This window comes from Columba livia, chromosome 3 (genome assembly GCF_036013475.1).
Source record: "Columba livia isolate bColLiv1 breed racing homer chromosome 3, bColLiv1.pat.W.v2, whole genome shotgun sequence".
Lineage (NCBI taxonomy): Eukaryota > Metazoa > Chordata > Aves > Columbiformes > Columbidae > Columba > Columba livia.
Genome location: NC_088604.1, coordinates 99,170,695 through 99,197,186, shown reverse-complemented (window position 1 = coordinate 99,197,186; position 26,492 = coordinate 99,170,695). Strand labels below are relative to the sequence as shown.

At 40.4% G+C, this 26,492-nt stretch overlaps 1 protein-coding gene across 28 annotated transcripts in view; it reads left to right on the top strand.

The window, feature by feature from the left end:
* The window catches only part of ESRRG (estrogen related receptor gamma), a 405,281-nt gene that overhangs the window by 90,908 nt on the left and 287,881 nt on the right, over nucleotides 1-26,492 (top strand). Inside the window, exon 1 of one of the 28 annotated variants that reach the window (XM_065058482.1) lies at nucleotides 25,856-26,313. The exons of 25 other annotated variants lie outside the window; for them this stretch is intronic. The gene's annotated coding sequence lies outside the window, so the exon portion shown is untranslated. Of the gene's footprint in view, nucleotides 1-25,855; nucleotides 26,314-26,492 lie in introns of those variants that run through there. 2 more of the 28 variants (XM_065058468.1, XM_065058480.1) reach the window with 2 other exon arrangements.

Here is a 26,492-nt window from a genome sequence, read left to right as displayed (position 1 = left end):
AGTTAAAGCTTTCCTTTGTTAGCATCTTTTGGATTCATGGGAAGGGTTAGGGATTTAAACCATCAGATCTGTCTCTAAGATCTCTACAAGCGGTATGTCCCTGGTTTGAATTGTTCCAAGCAGTGTCTTTGAATCCTACCTCTGTTATGTTCGAGACAATGTTTAGCCAGGAATAAAAAAAGAAAGAAATTTAGGGCCAGACTTTCTTTTCAGATGTTTTCTGGAATGTCAGGGAAACAAAGCTCTGTTAGTTGTTCCTTATTCAAGATGTGTAGCTTGGCATTATAATACTCAAACAATATTCATTAGGCAAAACAATTGCAATAATTATCTTATAAAAAGTCAGGCAGTGTAATTTCTTTTAAAATTAGGATAATCTCCAGAGGAGATTCTGCTTTAGTTTTGGTTTTGTTTGTTTATTTTTGGCTGAATGGTTTTAAATAGAAATTACTGAGGTGTCAATGACCTCTGGGTTCAATTGAATTAAGATATTTAAATGAAGTTTAAGCAATATTGGTATTTGCTGGGAGGTAGAAAATTTGGTCTGCAAAACATACTGTAAAAATGCCACTTACAGAAATTTCATTTTGAAGCCACAGCCAAAAACCAGGTTGTAGAGGGGTTTTGTTTCAGTAAATGTTTTGAAGTTTGGAAGACCAGATCTCATCCTTAACCATCCTCAGGATGTTCTGGGTTTTGATGCTTTGAGACATGACTGGTTTTTTTGGTATGTCTATATGGATTCATACAGTGGGTGAAAAATAGCAATAGCATTCCTCCTCTTGAATTTTCTTTTGCTTCTCAGCTCCTATGTCATTCCTTATGTTATTGTGAGACCCTGGACCTGGATATTATGCATTATCAGCACAGAAGAAGAACAGGCCAATAGCTAAGTATTTAAAAAATCAAGCAGTCATTTTTACTGGACACCACAATAATTTTCCGTCAAAAATTAGGACTGTTTCTAGCAAGCCAAGATTCTCCTTCTTTGGATTCAGCACTGTAGTTTCCAGAAGACATCAACAGTACTGTGAGATTAATTCCATACTAGGATGCAGCTGCATTGATCTTTCTGATGTCATCACCCTAAATTATTATAGGATACAATTAAAAAACAGGGCTAGAATACATACGAGCAAGGGCATGATCCAGGAGTATATCTTCTCATTGTAATAATGAGTTAGTAGACCAAATCTTCACTTTGAGTATTTCAGTTTTCATAAGATTTTATTTTCTCAATTTTTAAATCTGAAGGGGGGATGTAGGAGGATGTAGAAGATTGATCACTGGCAGAGGAGAGAAGACTGGAAGCTGATCCTATACTCTCTTATTCAAATTCATGAATAATTTTCACTTGTATGAAATGGCCATTGAAGTCCATAGCACTTCTTATGTGAGGCAGGATCACTCATGCAAATAAAGGTTTACGGGGTGAGGATCTAGGGTGTGTTATTACAGGATCATTTCCTGATACAGTCTTGGCTTTTCTACTTCTTACTCACTAATTTTATAGGTTCTATTTTTCTGCCAGAAGAGGTTGTTACATCATTAATAATGGAGCTTATTATTGCTTTTAATATTTGAATTATATCTGAAAAAGCTTGAAGGTGTATTTATTTCCTTAGGAGCATTAAAATTAAAAGATGCTAGAGTCTTTGAGTTATACTCTGTATAATTTTAAAATAATTTTGGCATTTTTTCCCCTCTGGCAGTTGAAGCCTTTAACCTTATGGGACTCTGATTTACAGTGACACCACAGTCTTTTCAAAGGCAACATTATTATGTCACTGATACTGAAATGGTACAGTCAGAAATAAGCAGAAAGTAATTTAGGGACAAAATTATTACAGTAGAGCAAACTTGACCCAGAGACCAAGGGCCATAATATCCTGCTTGCTTTACTCAAACAAATAGTCCCGTTGCATCACATTCAGATGTGCAGTACCAGCATAAACCCAGAAAAAAAGCTCACATGAAGTCACCACTGTAACTGAGATTAGAATCTGAGGCAGAATTATGTGTGTATATGTAGAGGGAGGAAGAGATTGTCCAAAATATTAATTTAATTTGAATATGTATAGGAAGGGAATGAAAGTGTTGGGCCAAATCCTGCTCTCATTTACATTAATGCATCTCCACGAAGTCTGTTGAGGGCAGAATTTGATCTGACATTAGCACAAACTTACTTTTATATTTGCCAGATTCTTATTTGCTCACAGCATGTGGCTGGCCAGAAATATAAATAAATCAAATCTGTTTCTAGGAAGAATCCAGCAATCCTTTGAAACTTTCCTTCTTTGCATTACAAGAAAAGAAGGGGTAGGAAGAAGGGGAGAGGATGGAGGGTTACATAAATGAGAGCAGGTGCGGTCGTGCAGAAGTAACTATTCAGCATATGTAAGTGCAGTTGGAAAATCATTGTCTTGCAGAGAATACTTGAAATTGGTCCCTAATGGCCTTGGTTTTTGTCATATGGTCTTGATTATCAGGCTAAAATTGCATTGCCGATGCCTTTAGTGTGAACGAGATGGATGAATAATTATTACGTGCGCTGAATACCTCTCTGCAAGGAGGAACCAGGACATCCCCTGGACACCACAGCCACCATTTCACCTTGCTGTCAAGAAAACTGCAAGTGGCCAATTCATCACTTCCTTATTGTTCTTAGAATATATGTGTATAATAGTAAACACTCATACCTGTGCTGAGAATGGGCACTGCAAAACCTCAGCATTGAGAGGAATAATTATGAGAGACAGATATTTCTGGGACTAAGGGGGTGCAAACCTTAGGAGCCTTACCCTGTTTCTAAAGACCTCACTTTATCTTTGTAGTCATGCAGATCTCTGTGACTATACTAAGGAGCAAAATGAGTTTCTAGTAAATAAAATAAGCACGTAAAAGATACTCTAAATTAGTTTTGGCCTCTGTTCAGAACTGAATTACCATATTTTTTCCTTTTTAGCAGTTAAAATAGGGCTTGCATGCTGCCTTACTTCCCGCTGCCTGCCTTTGTATCCATTACTGGTTACTACTACAATAACAGAAGTAACAGTAATGAGGTTAACAAAAGTCTTATTGCTAGCACTAAGAATAAGTCTCTGTGGTATTGAAAAGATCACTCCACCCCCCCACCAGCCCCTTCACAGAAAGGAAAATATGATGGTAAGGTTCAGAACCACTCTGAGATCCATGACCATGACCACACTGCTCATTCATCACCTGAATATTTACATTAAATCATGGCTGAGTGTGGCTGCTGTTTACCCTCTGTGCAATCCTTTGCAATGCTGGCAGTTAGTTATGGGATCCGCCAGTTCCTAAATGATGCAGGTTGAGCTTCCTTGTAGCCATAAATAGAGCACAACAGCCTTTGCTTCCTTTTGGTGTATGATCAGAAGGATTGCTTGTGTGCAGGGTACAAGTGTTTCAGGACAAGATTTCCTGTGTCTGCAGGTTTTTTTCTGATTAATTGCTCGATGCCATTTGCCATTAAAACCCTAATGAAGTGTCTAAAACCAGTTTTGATTAAATAATCAGACAATCACCCCAACTATTCAGGTCTACTGATTATCTACTAGTTGTTTTAGCAGTGACTGCCTATTATGGACCTAACAGATATGTGTACACCTTATATTTGAAGAAAATAAATAAAAAGGTATTAAAAAAATCACATTTAAGAGAATGGGTTATAACCATGTTTTAGCATATTTTTTCAAATTCTCTAAATACTCTTCTTGCATGAGTAAATTAATCATCACAAAACACTGCCCTTGTGCTTATGTGTTCTTTTATACCTGTTTTACAAATGGCTACACTCAAGCACAGTATATCTCTACACTCAAAACAAGATGTGTAGGTAAGGTTAAGTATGATCCTATGATATGGCTGATGACTGATCAAATTAACAAACGGAGTTAAATCTGAAGAGAAGCCTGAAATGAAACACAAGCTGCTAGTCTCAATTCTCAGTTTTCTTTCATTAGCTATCCCATGTTGACTGGCCCAAAATAAGATGACTTTCTTTTTCCCCGGAGTGGCAAAAGTATAAAGGAAAAGACAAGTGACCTGCTTAAACTAAGTGCCAGAAGAGGATGTGAGGATTTGGACTTTACCTGAGCTCCTATGTAACCCATGAGTGTGCTTGCAGAAAAATTGGGGTAGTAGCTCAGCCCCACTTGTCTTTTTAAACTGAATATGACAGGCGTTGGCCAAGTGCAACCTAACCATTGACTGATCAAATCACCTGAAGGAAGACCTGGTGGTGGAAACTAGATGTTCTGGACTTTTTTGGAGACAAAGTTGATATACTTAAGTAGGATTCTGGTGATTTGAATCTCACCTGTAGTTCCTCATTCATTCCTGTTGATACTGATTTGCATTTGAGCAGCCTCTGGCTTTTTTGAAGTACCTTTTTAAAAGGCTGAATCTGTTCAAATAGTGGACATCAGTCTTAATCTGGGACTGTGATGGACTTTTTCTTGTGATTGGACTTTTTTTGGAGCTCGCAAAGGTCTCAGACACCTTCTGTATCATGCAGTGTTGCAAAAGGTCATGGATTTCCTACCTTCCTTTGCTGCAATCACTGAGCTGCTGCAGGGTGTTGCCAAAGTTCAGGGCTGTGAGGGTGCAAAGAGTTACTGCCTATCACGCATGTGGCTTCTTGATGAATGGTCTTTGGTAAATTCACACCGTGCCTCTTGGTAAAAATTAATGGAGTCATTTTGCTATGAATAAAATTCTAACCATAGACATCAGGGATATTATTATGTAAAAGGATGCTATTGATATTAAGAAAAAAAGAAACAACTGAAAACCTAGAGGCTAGAATTTAGTAGTTTATCATATCCTAGGGTTTTCTTTTAACTTTTTTTCCTAATTGAAAAAGCTAAATTGATTGAAGCATTTGAGCCCTGATTTAGCTTTTAAAAAAAGAAGCAAAAGCTAAAAATGGCTCAGTGAAGCAATTGAAATGCCATCATGAGCTACTGAGATCGATAAGCTATAAAAAAAAGAGGAAGAAGAAAAGTTTTTGAGTGACAGTGTAAAAATGGGAAATCTAAATACATCTATATTGTTGCATTTTGCTCCATTGTGTATTGCATAAAATACACTTTGGCAGCATGTTTCCCTGCAATCTAGAAGGTGATTTATTAGTAACACTGAAGTTGTGTTTATGTTCCAAACTGTAAACTACATTTATAGCAATATTCCTGTATTAAGGTGTTAATGTTAGAAGTGCTGCCTAAGCTTAACTTTACCAATATAACTCAAAATGTAGTTTATAGCGCTATAAATAGTAACATTGATATTGACACTTACAGCAGCATCTAACTCCCTGGAAAGCTGTTTCTGAAGCTAAATGAAAATGCAGGGGGCTGATAGCGTATTTATACATACCAGGGAGTACAAATACTACTTCATAGTTCTCACTGTTGAGGTTCCCTTGTGCTAAAGAGTATCTAAATATTTAGTGGCATTGCCAAATATTCCAATTTAAAACCCAATGTTTGCACGTATTATTAGATACATGTCATTATTATTTATAGTAATAATAACCTCATGGATAAAAATTTTAAACAACAGGCATAATGCCTGTTACCTGTTGCTGGGGACTAATCATTATGCTGACTTTAGACTTTGTTCCTTGCCTGTTTTTTTGGAGTCTTCTGGATTTTCACTAGAGGTCTTCTTGCATCTCTGAAACTTCTGGGTATTGCAGACAGGACTGCTGACTTCCCCAAACCTCCGTTAGCTGAAGGGTTTGCGGTAAGGAGCCACTTCATGGCTCCATCTCTCCTCCTGCAGTCACATGGCAAACTCCTGTGTGCCTAACTTTCTCTACATTGCTCAAAGGAAAGAGGAGCAAGGGAGGTTGTCAGTTCACCAAAACTTGATTTTAACTATTCTGAAAGCATTAAGAAAGTTAGTCCAAATTTTTCCATACTTTTAATTTAGAAGAACATATGACATGTTAGATCTTGAAAGAAGTTTGTGATTGACTGTTGCCTTATTTTAGGCAGTAGCTGAAAGTATTCAGGACATTAGAAACACAAATCCAATTCCTTTTTCTTTCTCAGGGGTCTTGAGCTCCACTCTGAAGAGAAGGCCATGCAGACTTTAGCCTGAAAAGGAACATTTCTGAATGTTGAGTATGACAATTTGTCCAACATGCGACTTCTAAAAAAATTATCTGCTGAACTGCAAAATGAATTATTCTCACAGCCTTTCATGCTGACGTTTTAACTTTCAGCCTGTGGCATAAAAGGGTTTATGTAATTTTTGGCTATATTACACATGCTGAGTATGGCAAGGATGTTGTTTAGTGGTTTAGAGTTCTAGGTTTTATTTTCAGCACTCCCAGAGAATCACTGTCAAAGTATGGACAAGTTTATTTCCTGCCTCGTTTTCCTCATTTCTAAATTTAGAATGATTGCTTCCTTTAATGATTCCTTACATAAGCATTGTATATTTTGAATTACTGTGGGCCTCATGAGAGGTACTGAAAAGTATAAACTATTTTATTTAAGGTGGATATGTCTGTTATGTGTCTATCATATGAATGTGTGCATGTGTCTATGTTTTGTATTAGAAGCATATATCTATTATAGATTTATCTAAGTTTATGGTGCATTAATAATATGATGAAGAGTACCTAATGAAATGCCCTTGCTTGGATAATTACTATCATCCCTCAGTATTCCCTTTTAAAAGGGTATTCTGTCCTCTTTAACTGAAGTTGAATCTATTCACTTCTGTGAGATGAATTATACCCTCATAGACTATTTAGTACTAATTTCAAGCTGACTTTATGATTTTCTCCAACAAGTTTTGGTCGTTAGCACGTTTGTTCACTGGAGAGTTATAATTGAAGGATCTGAATGTCCCATGTTGAGCTGAGAGACCTAGGCCCTTCTGAGATTAAGAAAGGTGAGAAGATCCACTCTTGGTAGACCTCCTTACGTTCTTGCACTTGACTTTTAAGCAATTCTGCTCCTGTCAGAGCATGCTTTTAGCTGGGGAACAATGTGGATGATTCAGAGTGGATGCTGCATGTGAGCAAGATAGTGAAGGTGAACATGAGTGACCCAGCACAAAGATCAAGAAGTAGCTGTGAAATTGAGGCTGGGAGCATGTGTGGGGTGTTTTATTAAGTTGTTGTGATGTGTGTTTTGTTGTTTTTGTTTTAATTTTATTTTATTTTTCAATGCTGTGGTTGTGCCCAGATCCTGAAAGTCTCACTGAATCCTAGCCAGTTCACTATCTCATTCTTCTTTTTTTCCCAAATATTTTAAAACTTTTTACCTTTTTTTTTTTTTTTCTTCTTCTTTTTGAGAAGTTTTGAAGGAGTAGTAAATAACTGTTCTGTTTTATCAAGCCTGACGTCACAATAGGAGACCGGTAGCTGCCATTGTAGAGAAAGGTTAGAGTAAATGTTCTCTTTCTAGAGTCTGGGTGAAAATTAGAGTGGAGAGGTCCATTCTCGTGATATTTTGTAGTTTCTAGCCATTAATATCTGGGATTCTAATTCGGTGCTTTAAATTCTGAAGTTCACTTCTCACTTTGGTCCACCAGAGCCCACATTTGGTGTCTCTTGCCTAAGATAAGTCGTGATCTTCTGAAGCTTTTCCCCAACAAGGTGGCTGTAGGTTGGTAGATTTTTGTCTATTTTGGATACCAGTTACCGTGCTTTATGCTTTGTTGGAACAGTCTGTTACAATGAATGGAAAAATATCTTGTAGTTTTGTAGTGCTGTGCCTTTATCTGACCAGGAACTAACAGACTGCTGTATTAAAACATGCTCTGTGAATGCACACTGGTTTTAGAATATTGCACTTCTGCTTTACATTTCATTTAAAATACCTTTTGAAACAGTTTCATACTGTATTCATGAAACATTCTAGCAAATACTCTCACAACAAGACCAAGATCTTTCAGAAAGCTTAGGAATATGCTTTTCAGATTATTTTGGGTTTATTTCCGCCCCCCCCCCCCTTTTTTTTTTTCCTCTGTTTTGTTCTGCATTCCTCAGTTTAATTAGATGCCTTCTCCTCCTTTTCCCTCAGGATCCTTTACTTTCCTTCTGTAGCATTTTGTGATTTACTGGCTAATTTGAACTCTAGTTTTCTTTACAGTTATCCCCCCCTCCCTGCCCCCATATATGTTCAGATTTGTGACTGTTTGATTAGTATATGGGAGATAAGGTGGGAATATAAAACTAAGAAAGCAAGAAAAAAAGTGTGGTCCCAATATATATGGCAACTGTGTCATAGCCCTGTTATTTATTCGTCTGAATAATGGACAAATGGCAAAGCTCCCATTGATTTCAGTAGGAGCAGAATTTAACTCGAAATGAGCAGCTTTCCTACATGACTAATATTCTGAGGACTCAGGTGTTAATTTGCGAAGAAAAATCAACACAGATGGGAAAAGTTATAGCTTGTGGAAGAGGAGCTGGTTGAAATGCAGATCTACACAGTAAGGGCCTAATCTGCTTGATGCCACATACCAACTTCAATACAAGTCAGGGCTCTTGTAGGAATCCAAGCTAAATAATAGTAAAAAAATCTAGATAGAAGCTAGACAAAGCCCCTCTCTGGTGTGGAATTGTGTGTACATGTAACCTTCTACATACAGATTTGTACATATATTTCCTTAGAATAAAACATTAATAAAAAGAAAGTGGCATCCAGGAAGACAAAGCATCCAAGGCCACCCATCTGCACTCTTGTCATACGATAGACTTGGACAAACCTAAAACTGCCAATACAACTGCTCAAGAAGTATGCCAAGGCAGCAGATGCTACCTCTGCAAGGATATTTTCCAAAGTCTGGCATTCAGGATCTTGTGATTACCATCCAGAGAGGAAGACGTGAGGAAGAGAAGTGGAATGATGTTGCCTCGGCACCTCCCAGTGTCAGATTGCCTTTCATATTCACTTGAGTTAGGTCTTTTCAGGTCTTCTGCCTGAGAGGCATCTGGTATGGAACTTAAAAAGGAAAAAAGCTATAAGAGCAGAATACTGTGAAACTTGATGCTACTTTAAAAATATTTATTCAAGGGCAAATTCATGAATATGTTATGACTTATGATGCATAATCATGTTTGGGTTACCAAAAGGCCCACAGAGGTACTGGATAAATCTATGAGATCAGAAGCCAGCAGGGTTTCTGTGAACTCAAGTGGTTGGAATAGAAGATTGTTATGATTTTTAGAGAACAGCCTGAAAGCAATGCCTTTTGGAGAAGAGCATGTCCTGTAGCACCTTTGTTCATTCCTGAGGCAGGGGCATCTGAGCACCCTGAGCATGCTAGACGAGCCAGCAGTGGTTACAGGTTCATTGCACATCTGAGAAACAACTGCTTTTGTGCAAACGCTTGCACACCAGCAAGACCAGGACATCACGGTGAGACGATCACATGCCAAGGCTCCTGTGGGGCACGGTGAGAAGTGAGGAAAAATGGGGCTGCCATGGTGCCACTGCTGGCACCCAGGTTGGTAACCTGGGTGTAGTGCTCTGTAGTGGTCAGCACCACCCACAACCACATGTAGATCTTCTCTTAAAATAAAAAAAAAAAGTCCTCTGTAGAACTGTTTAAATGCTTCTCATTGTCTTCATCCCCTCTGTATTGCTAATTGTAAAGGGGCATTGCTAATTGTAAAGGATCCAGCAGGCCTGTATTCAGACACTCGGCTTGTCTAGTGACCTTCAGCATCCATGGTGTTATGCTTGACACTAGGTCATATCTGTGAAAACGTTAATCTGAGGAAACACAAACATATCCAGCCAGTAACAGTCTCTGCTTATGAAGGTTGATAGTTTCTTCCAGGCTCATGCTGATAAATAATGTTCCATTCCTTTCTTTAACATGAGAAAGTACTCCTTGAGGCCATGCTCATAGTTCTTATCAAACTTATTTGGCTTTTTGGCTGAGTATGCTTTTAATCAAGCTCCACCAGCACAGGAACTAGTAAGTGATGACCTTTATTTTGTTTGGGGGTTGGAAGAGGGGGAGAAGGAGGCAGGCTAAAACCCAATTCCTGAGGCTCATCCCCGCTGTGCTGTGACCGGCCGGCACTCTGCCTGCGCTGTGGAGAGCGCCTGGACCTTTGCTCCCAGCCCCGCTGAGGAGGAGCAAGGCCAGTGAGGAAGGTGAGCTCGGTGTTTTCATAAAGCAGCACTTGCCCTTTCCTGCTGCTGGACACCAGGAAAGGTCAACCAAAATGATCTAAATGCATCGCATCCCTGGTGAGAAGGATGCAGTAGGGAACCTTTGAATGAAGGCGGTGCTTTTTTTTTTTGTCCTGTGAGTGTTCCCTTTGCTGTGATAGTTCCTGCAGATAAGTGCTGGCCCCTGGGTTGAGATCTACCTCATACCGCTTTCTGTCCAGGCAGCAGGACCCTTGGTCACAGCCCTGGAGTGTCTGTCTCAGGAGAGAACCATCTGTCTTACAAGGTGCAGACCCAAGGACTGAGACCTTGGTCTCATCAGCTCTACACGACCCTGAAGCATCACATAAACCTCAACTGATGGTCCACCAAGGAAGAGGTTTTATACTGGTCTTGGCACCATTTGTTCGACTGGACCAGCTACCGGTGGCTATGTGTCCTGAGCAGAAAACCACAGGAACTGAATCTCATTTGCCAGGATTGAAATATAGCAGCCAAGGCAGATCATCCTGTCTTGCTCTTTTTATGTGTCCCTGAGTCTAAAGTCATTTTTAAAATGTGAGTGATGCAATTTCTTGCATCTTTCATTTAATATGCTGCTTGGTAAACAGTGTTTTAGATTAGTATATTTGTAATTTAAATGAAGACAATACATCAAGTCAAGTCAGAAAAGAAGGAGGAAGTTTAAGGAATGATTGATGCCTCTTTCAGCATTATGCCCTCTTCAAAAAGAAAAAAAAAAGCATAGGGAGAGGGAAAAGGCGGGATTATTGAGGATCTAGTGGGGTAACTGAGAAAGAGAGGAACTATTGTTCATGGGCAGAAATACACTATTTTTAAAACCACAGTCAGGTCTGATAGCTGAATCTGTTTTCTTCAAGCGCACTAATAAATCCTGCCTAATTCATTTTTTATTCTCTCTTGGGGTCTGCTTGCAGATTTGCCTCAACAAAGGAAGCATCATGTTACTTCTTTTAAATAATTGATGCCTCTTGGTCCAAGCCAGCTTGAAGGAAATTCAAAAATAGGTACTGATTGAGTAAATACCCTGCCTCCCCCTCTGCTCCCACCCCCCATCCCTTATTTATTTTTGCAGCCTGGGTGACTGGCAGTTGCCAATGATGTCATTGAAGCTTTGGGTACACCCAGCACTTAGCAGCTCTGATTTCATTTGTGTATTTATTTATATTTAAGAAAAGCTGTTAATTGTAAATGGTCTGATGGAGCTAAGAGCTCTTAATAAATCACCAGCAGTCTGATGTAACAAACAGGGATGGACTTTAACAGGCTGTGGCTGGAATGGGTACCACGGAAAGTATTGGGGAGACTTCTGTATATACACTCTTCGGTAGGGGATGTCATCTTCTCAGGGTACCTGTGGATCAGTGGTTTCCACCATGTTGGTTCTTTGCAGGCTTTGTCATGCTGCCTCTGCCAATAGCATTGTTCCCGTGGAAGAAGTAATTTCACTGGACAGCATGGATTTGCTGAAGCTCTGTGATGTCATTTTTAAAGACAGGGGCATTATAATTTGCCGTTTAGATTATTCAAAACCAGAGGTGCCTCAATTAACAACAACAAAACCTGGCAATGTTTTTTGACGTTTTTTCTCCTTTTGAAGCTAGCCTTGGAGACGCAGTGTGGTCGTCTTCTGCTGTCTCTACAGCAAATATTGCCACAGTAAGAACATTTTTGGTGTAAAACACTGCATAGGAGAAAATCGTGTAGGAGTTTGTGTCTAGTGGCTTTTGCATTCATACTTTCATTTGTAGTCCACCCGACTTCATGCCTCCCCAGTTTTGCCTGCAGGAAAGGAGGCTGAGGGGAGACCTTATCACTCTCTACAATTACCTGAAAGGAGGCTGTAGCATGGAGGGTGTTGGTCTCTTCTTCCCGAATAGCATGTGATAGTTCAAGAGGAAATGGCCTCAAGTTGCGCCAGAAGAGGTTTAGATTGGATATTAGGAAAAATATTCTTCACAGAAAGGGTTGTAAAGCACTGGAACAGGCTGCCCCAGGGCTGCCCCTGGAGCTGTTTAAAAGACACTACATAGATGAAGTTTGTAGGGACATGGTGTAGAGGTGGAATTGGCAGTGTTAGATTGACGTTTGGACTTGAAGATCTTAAAGGTCTTTCCAACCAAAATGGTGTTGTGATTCTGTGAGAGCAGTGAGTTAAAGTGCTGAAGAAAAGTTTGTGGAAGGTGGCTTCTGTGTGAATTGTTAGCCCTCTAAGTTTTCTTTGTAACATATATCAGCGTTTTTTAACGTTACTTATGCAATGTCACATAAGTAATGCTCAACTATAAAAGGGGCCGATTTCTGTAGAAAAAAATAGGGAACTTTTTTTCCAAATAGGCGAGTCCTGCAGTTCATCTTGATAAAAATATTTTAATGCATGAAACAAGCACTCACCTAGTAAATAACATAAGGTCTTCTCGACCTTGCAGCATTATGTGGGCACACATGCCATTCAGCTGAACTACTCTAGTGTCCAGTACCTTGGAGAAATTGTCAAGTATTTCCTCTGATGCCATGCTTGTGTCACCCACGCTCACTCGGTGTTCCTCGCTGCCTGCTCAGGCCATGGAGCAGTTTGAGTGCCGACAGCCATAGCGGGATCAGGACGGGCCTTCCCAGCTGGGAGAGCAAAGCACCATCAGGGGCATGTCCACATGAGTAGGTGCAGATGGACTGGAGTGGACTGAACGTGGTTTGGCTCTGGTCTGGAAGGCATGGAGCTATTTAATGCAATGCTGTCATCAGGGTAATACTTCTGTTGTGTGGTATTAGTAGCTTTAGATCTAGAAGCTCCAGTATGAAGATGGATCTGTCAAGAGCATGCCATATATTTTACGTCTTTTTTCTCCTCTTTTACCTCCTGTAAAGGGAGTATGATCTCCAGTAAAGAAGCATTGTAATGGCAGATAATCTGATTTACAAAGAAAGCTTTCTTTGAGAAGTGGAGCGATGGAGCCATGTATTTCTCCTCTTCCTCTCCAGAAATGGACCTCTGGGGTCTGTATTAAGGGAACTGTAGCATTTAGGGAGGCAACATGGAGATACGGGTTCATTCTTTCTGAGGCATTACAATCTGGGGAGCAAGAGGACCATGCAAGAATGAAACTTGAAACAATAATACCGAAAATTCCTGCCAAAGTGAGGCATACAATTGCACATTTGGATATCAACAAAGTGTGCTGAATAGTTCCCCTGAGCAACGCGGTGCACACTGGTGCACAGCAATGTGTAAGAGGTGTTTCAGTGATTGTGAATGCATACGCATTTTTAATCAAGTCACTGTAGTATTTGAAATCTTCAGTGTGGTGCAAAGTTTGCAAGCGTAATTTAGAGGCTCTTCAAATTGACTGTATCTGCCAAAAGAACAGGTAAAAAATTGATCTGATGGTGGGAAAAGCTTAAAACCAGCACACTAGTTCACTTTGCATGTTAATACAGTCTTTTTCCATAGAAGGAAATCAAAGACTTTCTGAAGGCATAGAGTACTAAGATATATCTATTAGTGTGTACTTAACTCTGTTGCCTGGGAGCTTTTATTAAATGCAATGGCCAGGAAGATTGACCTCACTTTTTTTTTTTGCTTTTGGGGTTGGATCCCAGCTCACATCATATACATATATGAAGCTGAAGATCTGCTGATTTATCAATGAAAAAAACACTTGGTTGGAAAAAGGGGGAAACCCTTGCAATAACATAATTGGGCTTTGAAATAGAAGCTGCATCAGAGGACATGAGGATGTTATTGGGTGTAATAGGGACCCTTCTATCTGTGAACATAATGCAACATGACAAATATCACAGGACAAAGTAAAACCAGTTTCTCTTATGGCTGGACTCTCTGGTTATTAAACAGTATTGCAAGCATTCCATTTAGGAAAAGAAACTCAAAGCCTCTCAAGGGTACATAGAAAATGCTGATCCTGAATGTATAAATGGACACAGTTTAATCCTTAAGTTATTAATTATTACTCATGATTAATTGTAATTATTTTATTACTACTCCAAACCCTTGAGTCAAATTACACACTGAAGTCAGTAAGAAATTTGCTGAAGAATCTCTTGATTTGGTGTGTTATCATTATTATTACGTTGAATATTGGACATTATCAGTTGCACTGAAGAGACCAACTGCTATCATGCCATCAAATTACAGGATATATTTGGGTTGCAGGCATAACTCCATTTCTTTCAGTGTCATCAGATATAACTGTAAATTTAATGCACAAAGGGAAGGGGAAATAATCCCTTCACCCACGAAGACATAAATTAAATGTTACCCCGCGCTAAAAAATGTAACCCTAAATGAACCTTATGTTCAGGAAAGTTCAGTGCATACATTCAGTACATAGGTCCTGTTTAAGGGGATGTCAAGTACTTCCAGATTAGTCTGTTTTATTGAGGATTTTCCAGTGGAAAAGCTTGGCACCCCCCCCGGCCCCAGCTAGCCCTACATTCTGACTGCCTCTCTCTCCTCAAGTAACCAGAAGGATCTTTCTCTTCTGAACATATAGCTTGTAATATACATAAAAGCAGAGTTTGCTTTGATCCTGACAGCAAAACATTTATTTTTAAACTCAGACTGGGCTGTTGTCCAGCAATGCTCTTTCCTTTGCATCGTGCCCTGGGTTTCAGCTCTGCAGCCGGACCTGCAACAGGCACCTGGCTTGATGGGTCCCACTGAGCTCCCTCCCTCCTTCTCCCCCCATTCCTCCTTCTCCTCTGGTTTTGAAATTCAAATTGAATGCAATTTTCAGCTCATTTGAGCCAGAATATACTCTTGCTGAGCTTCAGTGGCTCTCAAACAGATATCATCTGTCACCGAAGGTGGGAAAGGGTGTCCTCCCCACGTTTTATTCATGGGAGGCAGGGCTGCACTGACTAATTCCAGTCTTTCTGACTAATAATTCACTGGCAAACTAATCAGTTAATCGATGTGACTGCTTTCTTGCAGTTTGGTCTCTTTTTGCAGGGTTTTTTGTATTTCTCCAGCCTATTTAGTATTTATATCTAATGTCCTAGAAGTGTCCTAGCTGGAACACTTGTGTTAACATTTGACTGTACATGCTCATTTCTGGTCTCATTGTCTCCATCACTGACTATTTCCTTTAAAGAACTACAGATGGAGGTACCTCAAATCGGATAGTTGGCAGAGGAAAAGTGAGGGGAGAGAGATTTTCAAAAGAAGTTTAAACAGTGGAAAGGGGCAAAGGGAGAAAATGTGTTAAGTGTGTTAGTTGTTGTTACGTCAGGAGGTTTAGGACCGTGTACCTCTATGGGTTACATACCGTAGCTATTTACTCTAGAAAACCTGTTTCATTTTAACACATATGTCAATGTCTCATGAGTCACCTCATGGGAAGTAAGAGTCCTGCTTAAAAGTAAAGCAGAAATACAACTCCCTATTTTGCCGTACTGCTTTTTTTTTTTTTTTCCTTTTTTCTTTTTTTTTTTTGTGTTAGTTTTGAAATATAAAAAGACCCTTGCAAAGAGGATCAGCTTTTGCTTTTATTGCACTGCTTTCCAAACCCCTCTTTCATTTGGTGAAAATAGCATTGGTTTGGAAATCGGCAAACTACCTTCAAAAGGAAATGTTGCAAGAAACAGCAATTTGATAGGTTGAGGGCAAAATTAAGGTACGATCTATGCTAGTAGAGAAAATATGTTACTTAATCTAACAGCATGATAGCATTTTAATGCTGCTCTGAGCAACATCAGCTTGTTACTGGCAAAAATCCACAACCTGAATTTTTGTTGTAGCAAAATCTACATGCCGTAAAGGATGTCAGAAATAGGACATTGGCAAATGATGAGCACATATTAAAATCAGACACAAAATAATATCAAACACCATGCTGGTCCCTCAATTATTTTATATGCTCTAGAGCAGGAGTGTCAAAGTCGTTTTCACTGGGGGCCACGTCAGCCTCACAGTTGCCTTCAAAGGGCCAAATGCATAAATGTAGCTACTTCTATACTTATACAGTCCTAAAATTACATATGGCCCTTTGAAGGCAACCGCAAGGCTGATGTAGCCCCTGGTGAAAATGAGTTTGACACCCCTGCTCTAAATCCTTGATCAATTACTAAACCTGGCTCATGGCTGGAAACTCTAGTTCAGCGGCTTTCTTGGTGCCTGTTCTTCATTCTTCAAACTGCACAAGGGTTTCTTTACAATTAGGGCCCAATCCTGTAAAGAGTTTTGTGTTTGGTATGCTAATGTCACCCAAACTGACATTAAACTTTGACACTATTCAGTTGTCACTTTGGGCACCTTAAGTACTTCCAGTTTAGTGTGTTGTAATCCCTAGGAAATACATGTTTTTGATGTGGGCTGAGTCAAAGCAAAGGTACTGCCCCGTGCAGATGTCTTGCAGAGAAGCCAGTACGCTCTTATGGCAGAACTTGTGTATTTTATATGAGAGAGTCACTGGCAAAAAGCAAGGATGAGCAAAGAGAGCACCATTAGAGCGTGTTAGGAGTAGCCCCAGCTGACGTTTGGGACTGGGCCCAGTCACGACACAGGCTATGGTTAGAGAGCTCTATCTGGATTACGGTGGAGTTTAGAGAAGTGATGGGCACACAGCTGCCAGGGTTGCAGGAATTGATTTCCAGTGGTCTTTATGGTTGTAAATGTTAGCCCTGATGCATTTACAGGGCCTGAAACAGGGGGTTGTGGAATCTCTTTTTTAATTAGGCAATTAAATTCAGGTCAAGCCCTGTTTTAGGCGCCTCGCTGCCTTTCTGAATATCCCCCTTTGTCTCCAGTGGCTCGGTTAGATGTTGACACTGACCTGCAAAGCTGATACTACAAGTTCTTATAAAGAAATCTGATATTCCTATGGAAGTTATGATGATGTATGTAAATCAGCTGCCATATCCACACTGTCACCTCTTCGGCTGAAAAAGAAGGGCAAATCATTTCGTTGGTAGCTGCTGAAACCGTCAGCTGCACTGTCATTAATACTCTACCCTCTTTCCTGGAAACTCAATATGTCAGCTACCTGATGTACCCTTCCTCTTCCAAGAATACATCTCTCCTTTTCTTCAAATTCTTCTTGAATTCAGACCTCCCATCTGTCAGTTTATTGTTCTTCTTCTGGCCCATTAGTTTTTCTGCCCATTCTTTTTTCATAGCCTCATGTGTTTTTTACAGAGTTGTATCATGTGCTAATGACCAAGGTATCTGAGCTCCTTCCAGAATGTATAAAGGGATGTGTCCAACTGCTGTTGTGCCTTTTTCTTTCCGCTTCTTTCTTGTGGGGAGAGCAGTGGGAGGTAAAGCATTAGGTTTTGAATTTTGTTTTTATATTGCTGTGGTATATACACTGTCGTTACCCTGGTCACCCTCTGCCTGTAAGGCATCCCCTGAACTACGCTGTTTGGACTTTGGTGCTGGATCTGTTCCTCAGGGAACTGCCCAGATGTCACTTCTCTCAAGCAGATCTTTATGGTCCCTCTCTGTAGATGCCATTGCTGAACTTTCTTGTTCTACACCCCCTACTCTGTCTTGCTGCTTAACCCTGATGGTCCCAGTGATCTTCCGTCATTAGTCCCCTCATCTATAATTTATCCTTCAAGGGCCACATGGCGGCTCAAGCACTTGCAGACAGACTTCATGATGGGATTTGTATAATAAAAAGTATTTTGCTTTGCAGCAGAACAAGAGCCATAGAAATCCAGGTGAAAAAAAGAAGTGCCTGCCTCCTTGTGTTGGTGGATCTCCTGGGTCTCACCCTCTCTGGCACTTGTCCTCCTTTTAGCTCACAACTGTCTTTCTTGGTTTGTATTTGGCCCATATGAGAAGCTTTCTGTTGCAGGAGGAAGAAAAACTGTGGTTGATGTCAGTAGACATTGTCGGCAATGGGATTTTTACTTAAAATAAGTCTCTGCAGCTTGCCTTTTTGTTGTAGCAGATGCTCCTGTATAACTGTCACATATACTAAAAAGTAGCAGTTGCACTTGTAAGTTTTGCATATGAGCAGACTCTTGTGTACTGGAAGAATCCTATTAAAGACAGGGGTTTCCATGTGAGAGAGAAATGACTGGGCTGCAAATCACAAAACCTACAATTCTTGTCCTATGCTATAAGAAACCTGTTGGTGTGTCTATGTGAGTTTTGCATATGGAGGTGTGTATCCATAGAGGAAGACGTTTTATGATATCTCCTAAACAGCAGATTATTCTTGCTATTCAAAGGTCAGTGGGTGACCTGCAGTTCCTGCTTGATTATAGTTCAATAGATATCACAGTTTCAAATGAATAAGTAACCGTCAACCAAACTGTGAGTGTTTGTGGTATTGAACCTGTAATCAGGTTTTTGTGTTTTAATTTTGTATCTGCTTTTAAGATTACATATATTAATCTTTCTGATTGGTGGTTATTCTTCTTTATTGTTTTCTCTAGACTTTTTGTTTATATCTTCCTTTACGTTGCTTCAAGAAATTTAGTAATGTAGGATCAGAGCTGTTCTCTTAGAAATTATCTTAAAACTGCTATTGACTTTAACAGGGTTAGTAGTCATGTTAGGGAGCCTGAGAAAGTGGTCTTAGGTCACATGCAGCATCTGCTGCCTAAAAAACAAACCTTTTCAAGCCAACTATTTCTCCGAGTCATGTTTTGTTCCATCCTGGCACAAACCAGACTCAGACAACAAATTGTATCACCAAAGAGGCATGACATTAACCTTGCCTATATTTTTACTTGTCTTTGTATTACCATGGCAACAATAGTTTTAATTATGGAAAACCAAAACGGTAACTTGTATATCAGATGAGGCTCAGTTTTCCCTGTGGACAAGATTCTGATTAGCCATTGGAGAAAAGCTTTGTATCTCAGTTTTCCTTGCAGGCTGGATTTTGTTCTCGGTTTTAACAGACAGCTGTTGTGCTCACGAAGTGAACTTGGAGGGGCTGCAGCCGGCTGGAGGGCTGCTGGATGGTGGCCCGGTGGGAGATGCACTGACCGTCCTGTCCCCGGGGCAGCCTGGCACCGTGGTGCTTCATGGGCTTAAGAGCAGTTCTCGCACTAGAGCACCGCTCTTGGCTTCCCTTTAAACCCCTGGAGATCTGCATATTTGGAAAAGCCTGGTGTGAAGTGATGTCTAATAATCGGCCTTGACAATGTTCAAGATTGTGCTTGGGGGACAAACAAGAAGCTCCACTTCAGCAGTAGACATGAAAATTCGTGAAGCAGATCCACATCCACATCCAACTGTGACATGGGAGATACATAAGTCTGTGTGGTAGGAAGCAGATCAGGAGTGCCTTTCTTCACAGTCGCAAAGGTGTTGTTTAAGTCACTTTTCTAAGACGGTGCATGTGAAGGCAGTGACCAAAAATGTGTACATTGCTCAGGGAACTCATACTGAGAAATTAAAAAATTGGTTGATCTAAATCAGTGTGGGTTTGCTTTGTTTTTGTTTTTGTTTATAATATAATAATTACATGGACCTCCACTGCATTCATTTCTTATTTTGGATTAATGGTGGCCCTTGGTGGTTATGGTAAGGCTGCTTCTGAGTTTTGTGAACTTCTTGGCAGTGTCTGAACAGCAGAGAGGTTGGTGAGGAGATGAGACGTCACATAACTTTGGATCTTCTCTGACACACTTACGTTCCTATCGTATGTTTTTCTGATTGGAGGTCTGAGGCAGAATCATCAGGACACTATGGCCAGAGATCATGCAAGATTACACAGTCAACTAGAAATTCAATTATTCAAATATGGTTCCAGAACACAGCGGGCTCAGCAAGCATGTAGGCTAATATTTAGACTTGCTCAATCTCTAATCTCACTCCTTACAGTGTTACAACAGCTTGTTTTACAGTACAAAACCCTGAGCAAGTATTTCACTGGCAATCGTACTGTTGATTCCCTTATACTTTCAAATTTTAAGAAATCCTTCCTCTAAGATTGTGATTTTGGAATTTTGGATCATAAATTAAGTCCTCTTATGAAAGAAAATAACAAGTTTACTGTTGTTTTTAATAAGATCTTATGGTAAGTATGGCAACAGCAAGTCTGTCAGTCCCAGCTTTGCCTGCACATGTGTAGCTCTGTGCTTTGAGACACTTGAAATGTCTGTTTTCAGGACATCAGCAGGGGGCTAATGAAAAGGCTTTGTTGATTTTAACGAATTGCAAGCCACTGTAGCCAAAATAAATATAATCTGCTTTTTGGATTAGTTGTCACACATGATTTTACCTACTAACAGTGATTAAAGAACCCTGGTGGACCAGAAGCATAGCTGCTCTCTGGTGACTCCTGCTAAAATAGCAATAAACAGAAGTAAATAAAGACTTAGGGCATTAGTTATCTTTAATAAACAGTGACACTGCATATAATGTTTAGGGGATACTTCAAAAACCTGCATCGTGTACAGCAGTGTCACTCTTCCTAATGCAGAGAGCACTGGTCATGTTAGGTGGCTGGAAATGGTGGCATCATCCGGCTGCTTTACTTACATTCCTGACCTGCTGTCCCTCTTCAAGAGCTGCTGACCCAACTGGACAACTTGTGGAAAACTTCATTGCTCAGCCATTTTCATCAAACAGGAGACATAGGAAGCAAAGTTGAAAATGTCTGAAACTATAAGGTTTACAACAGGAAAATGCAGGGACTGTTAATTGCTTGTGCAATTGTGCAACCCTCAGACCACTGTAATTCTATCCACTTAACAAATAGAGGGCTAGTGCTGGTGTCTCCTACCTTAGTTTTTGTAGGCTGATAAAAAAAATTACTTGCCCCTGCTGACATCTTTTATCCCTAATATTTTCCCAGTAATCAAGGGTGGGTGTGTTTCCTGATCCCCTTCACATTTGTTGTGAGAGGCAACAATTACAGTTGATGCTATTGTACTACTCCTTTGGACTCACTGTTGCTTTTAATCAGTGGGTAGAAGAAACAAAACAAACGAAAGCATGTTCTCTCTTATGAGAGGGAATTATTGCTGCAGTACTGAATGTTGCGAACAATTTTAAGTTCTGTTGTTGGGGGGAAAAATCACCTTCCTGGGAATGACAGGACATGGAGCAGTTTTTCAAGAGGAACATGGAAAGTTAGGGCTTTTGAAATAAAAAAAAATCAAGGCATAGCAAAACATCTGAAAGATTACTTTAGAGAAAAATCTTAACGAAACAGGGAGATGATCTGAGGTTTTTAATCACTCTTCAGCTCGTATTAATCTGTCCCGAATTGTGCACCCCTGGAAGGCATATGGCACTGTTCTATGAGGAGTTTGTCTTTTACATGACAGTTTAAAAACTTTGAATTAATTAAGTAAACATCTTCCAGCTTTTTTAGAATTGAATAACTTTTTTGATATATGCAGTTAAATTCTTGTTTGGTGTTTTTGGTGGAGTTGTGCAGCGGTTACAATACGCTTCTGGCTTTACAGTGTATGGAGAAAAATCCTTTGATAACATGTTCAGGAAGGGAGTAAGACCCACCAAGGACCCATCCTTCTCTTGGCTCGCAGTCATTAGGAGTTTGGAGGCTGGCCCGATGGTGTAATTTAAGTCTTGACTGCATATCTTATTGGTTAAAAATAGGAGCCAACTCCAGCTCATCAGTTTTGCTAAGAAACTATTGATTGTGATTAGCAAGCTTAAAAATAATTACCTTGTGTGTTCATTGCTATCTTTGGACATACTCTCATATTCCTACTCTTATAGAAAGTATTGAGCAGCACAATAGGGCGATTTGATGACTAAGGTGTTACATTGTATGTGAGGGAGAAGGGTATTGAGCACTTCTTAATTGTTCCATCTCCTGGTGATTAAACAAACACGCAACTCCTACACATGGGAGAAAACCCAATGGCCTTACTGGAGGGTGCAAACTGAGCCATCCATCACCGCCTTATTCCCATAGGGGCTCAGACATATATCCAGTCCTTCCCAGTTTCGGCTGTCACTGTCACCACTCAGCTGTTCTTTGGCAGGAGCCACAAAAACTCACCCAGCACCACAGGTGCTGCACCCCAGGGAGGAGTAAAACACTGATTTGCTTAGCACCTGGGAAAGACAGGATGAGTTTCACCTGGATTTTAACACCTAATTTAAAAGCCTTGGTTAACAACATCTGAAAGCCAGTCTGTCTCTGGAAGTTCTTGGTCTTGCAGCAGGGGTATCTGCAGCAAGCAGCTCAATTTTTGTTACAGTACTGTGTATTCAAGTGAAACAGCATCCATGTCAGTCTGCTCAAACCTGGGCTGCATGCTGAGCCTGTGAGAGGAGCTACCAATACTTGTCAGGTTCCTAATGCAGGTCAGTAGCCACTTCAGGGGGCCACCTTCTTCAGGCTTTAACTCTTGAGCACCCTTGGAAAAAGCTGATTTCTTAATATGTTGTTGTCCTATGTTAAGAGAGCCTAGGAAGAATAACTTTGCTATTTAAGTTTGGTGTCAGAAGATGCATGAAAAGAATGCTGTTGTATGATGCTATGCCTGCAGAATCTCCCCGCCTTGTTCTTTTTGTTTTATATCTCCTATGAATATGTCAGTAACTTCAGTTCTTAATAATCTAAAGTGCCTAGTTTGGTTTTGCATTTTCACTTTATATTTCTCCTTGAGTTTTACTCTTGTATTGGTTTGGTGTATACCAGGGCTATCCTCAGCTGGCACCTGATGCGCCAGTAGGTACATGCATGATAATGTGAGTTAGAATACAAATTTTGTGGGTGTTTTGCAAATGTGGGTGGTTTTTATGGGCTGTGCACATCAAATTGAAGTCTCATCACAGAATTGGATAGTGATGTGGCAGGGTAAGGCAAGCTCTTCAGGCCACTCATAAGTCATGTAAAACTGTATGTGTTTGTGTGTCCAGGAGAGGGACTGGTCCAGGTTTTTTGATCTGCTAATATTAATAGCAGCTTTTGAAACTCAGAGGTGGAGTTTACTGGGGGAAAAAACAAAACAAAAGTGTTTGCAGGTGCAGTGGTCTTCCTATCAGCACAAGTGGGAGAAGCAAGCGCTGAGTTGCACCAGAGTTCCTGGGCCTTATGTGGGTTTTGTATCGCTTCAGGAACACAGAAATACAAAACACGAGGCTTTGGTATAGTGGCAAGGAAACTGTAGGCACATTTCATTCCTTTGTGCTCTAGTCTGAGTTGGATGAGGAGATGCAGCTGGACTCGAGCAGCAGCTCTGAGCAGAACCGAGGCTGGAGCAGGAGACCCATGGGGGCAGGTGGGAAGGTGCAGCTCATCCTCTGCCTGCTCTGCCAGGGATGTTCCAACAGCCCTGTGTGGATAGAGAGCAGGTGATGGTAAGGGATAAAACTTCACTGACAAGAGTTTCTGATGCCAGCTTTATGTACTAGAGGTATTGTCATCTGCTTTTTAAGACTTCCTAAGTGTCTCTAAACCTGTATACTGTAGTAATTTCTCTATAAATACTTGTGTAAACTATGAGGGGCTCATACACATAAGCCATGTATTTCCAAACAATTTTCTTCAAAAATATCTGTCCTGAATGAGAAATATTACTGGAAAAGCTTTTTTTTTTTTTTTCTTTTTTTCCTTGTATTGAAAGGAGCTTAGAGTTGAGCTCTTAAATTCAGCATCCTTTATTAGTATGATTGCAGGACTCGCAAGGATTAACATAAGAGTTGGAAACATTTAAAATATGTATTTTTCACATTTAAAAATGATAGAACTGTAAAATTTGATCGTTTGGGCTGTACTGGAGCTGGAAGTGAGTGTTGTACTATTTTCCTGTGGTTTGAGTACCTTCTCCTTCACCCAGGAGGCTGCAACATAATTTTTCATGTTTGGCTGCCTCGGTCTCGGATACTTACCCGGTTGCAACTACTGCAGTTTCTGGGTGTTTCACAAGACTTCTGGGAGAATATTATTACCTTAGTATTCATGAGCCAGTGATATGTTTGAGTGCCTTTTTTTGTAGTACCGATGAACTTTGGCAAGGCCTTTGGTACTTTTTGGAAAGAAGGGCATGTTTTGGAGAAAGGTTACTAACAAATATAATGAGTGAGTGCAGGTTTCACACACCCAACAGGGAACCCTGGGCTGAAACCCGTCAGGTCTTGGCCATGGAGAAGCTGAGCTAGTCAGAAGTCCCTCATTTACTTTATTTCCCATGTGAATATACAGCCTATTGGCTGAGCGAGCAGCCTATGATCTTATACAGTCTTTTTTTTTTTTGCGCTATGTTTAACACTTTTCTTGACAGAAGCAGTGAGAAACAAGGGGAAATACTTACGCTTGTGAGTAGTTGATGGCTCAGAGTCAACTACAGCCACTAGCTTGGCAATAATTTGAATTATTGCAAACACATGGAAGAGTGAACGGAGCCGGGGGGGGGGGCGCGGAAATGCAGGGCAAAAAAAAAAATCACAAGGGAGGTTTCTTGAGGATAATTTTATTAAAAGTTCATGTTTGAAGTGATGTCATCCTTTTTATTCTCTGTATTCAATTGCCTTTCTGAAGCTTGGCATAGCTATTCTGATGTGCAGCAAAAATATTACATCAAAAGTGAACGTTTGAATCCTGGCTGAAAAAATAAAACAGAGGGCAGTGGGACACGGAGCAGGGGGGAAAAACCCCAAATGACTAAGAGTTCTTAAAAGTAAGATATAAAAGAAAATAATAATTTATCTCCCCTGACAAATAGTTCAAAAAGTAGCCAATAGTTTGGATCTGGTATGTCACATTGCATACAAATGAAGAAACTGTCACCATCAGTTTCCTCTGAAACCTTTTGATGTTATCTTCTGTAGTAAAGGGCATGTGACTTGATCAGGGCTTCTCCTCTCTGATACATAGTCAGAGTCCTGATCTACTGAAATAGCTCTGACAGGTTTCTCCACTCAATTGATATGATTTTTATGTTTTCTTCAGTGCCTTTGTCTGCAGTGGGTATGGTTCACCCTTCCCTCTCCACTCAGGAAAACCAGGTTCCTAATTTGGCAATTTCCAGCTAGTCCTGTATATTCTGGCTTAGTCAGCAGTAACCTTACACCTGTTTTTCTCCATTTCCCAGGCTGACTTTTTTTTCTAGGAAGAACAGGAAAGCAGAATTACAGTATTTTGTAAAGGCACATTGGACACAATTCTTCTGAAAAGTCACATGATATATATTCTGATATTTTTTTAAGGATTGTTTTGTTACATATTATCTTTCAATGGACAATTTGAATATTTGTAGTCAATGTCTGGGGACAGTAGTGGAAGGAAAAGATTTTTACAGACCTCTAATGCGTAATCTTTAAAAAGCACAGTTTCTGCGGGGTGTTTGTTTTTAAAACAAGCTAAATTAGTTAATATGCCTTAGTCAGTTGGTCCAGAACTAGTGAAGTTGAGGAAACTTTACCCAAAGGGCTAAACTTGCCTACTGTGGCAATTGATGGCAAAACTATCTTTAACTTCTCTTCTGCAAGACCATGCTGTGAGGGAGAACTGAAGTAGCAACTAATCCCTGGGAGGCCTCACCGGGCTCCATGTGGCAGAATAGAGACAAGAACAAAATATCCTTGGTTCTATGTGTTGTCACGGCTGGGCTTTGCCATGGAGCTCCTCGTGGAGGATGCTCTTGCTGCTGGTCACCCCGGGGTGGTTTCTGCCTATGCTGGGACCCCAAAGCTGAAGGAACTAGTTTGCAAAATTTCTGAAGCTTGCAGCAGAGACAGTTTATTCTGTTTTTTTTTTTTTCTTTCTTTGTTTTTCTGTGGAAGGTAAGCCATAATTGAGGTGTCTAGGAATTGTCTCTACCCAAACTAGCTAATTAAAAAAAGTGCTGCAGTTATTGAGTGCAAAGCAGTGTTTAAATGGGTGAAAGTTAATGGCCAGTGTTTGCACAGGAGGTTGGACTGGGTGATCTCTTTTAGCCTGCAGCCAATTAACCCATGAGTACACGATGCTGCCTTGCCCTGCAGTTATCTAAGAGAAACCCAAAGGTTTCCCAGACCATAGCGGTGACCGGCCTGGTCGCAGGCTGCCTACCCAAGCATACTCTGCTCCGTTTGGTTCTCCACTTGGCTTCTGCTGCCGACACGTCCCTGTTACGAGTAGGAAGCTGACAGAGACTGGAAGAAAGCCTGAAGCATGCCAGCTCGGCTGGGAGGTGCAGCTGGTTAAAGTGCAGCAGCAGGTCATTTGCGGTGCAGGTACTGAAAGCTGTTTCATAGAGCAATTTTTTTCTTCAGTGATTTTAATGCCACTGGCAATTAGGCGTGTTTACATGGTGTCTCTCTGTGTGCTGAGGCAGCTTGCGTGTGGTGTTCTTCAGAGCTGGAAAAAGGTGGCTGCTGGGCTGCTTGTGCAGGAGGGTCTCTTTTGGAGTCCT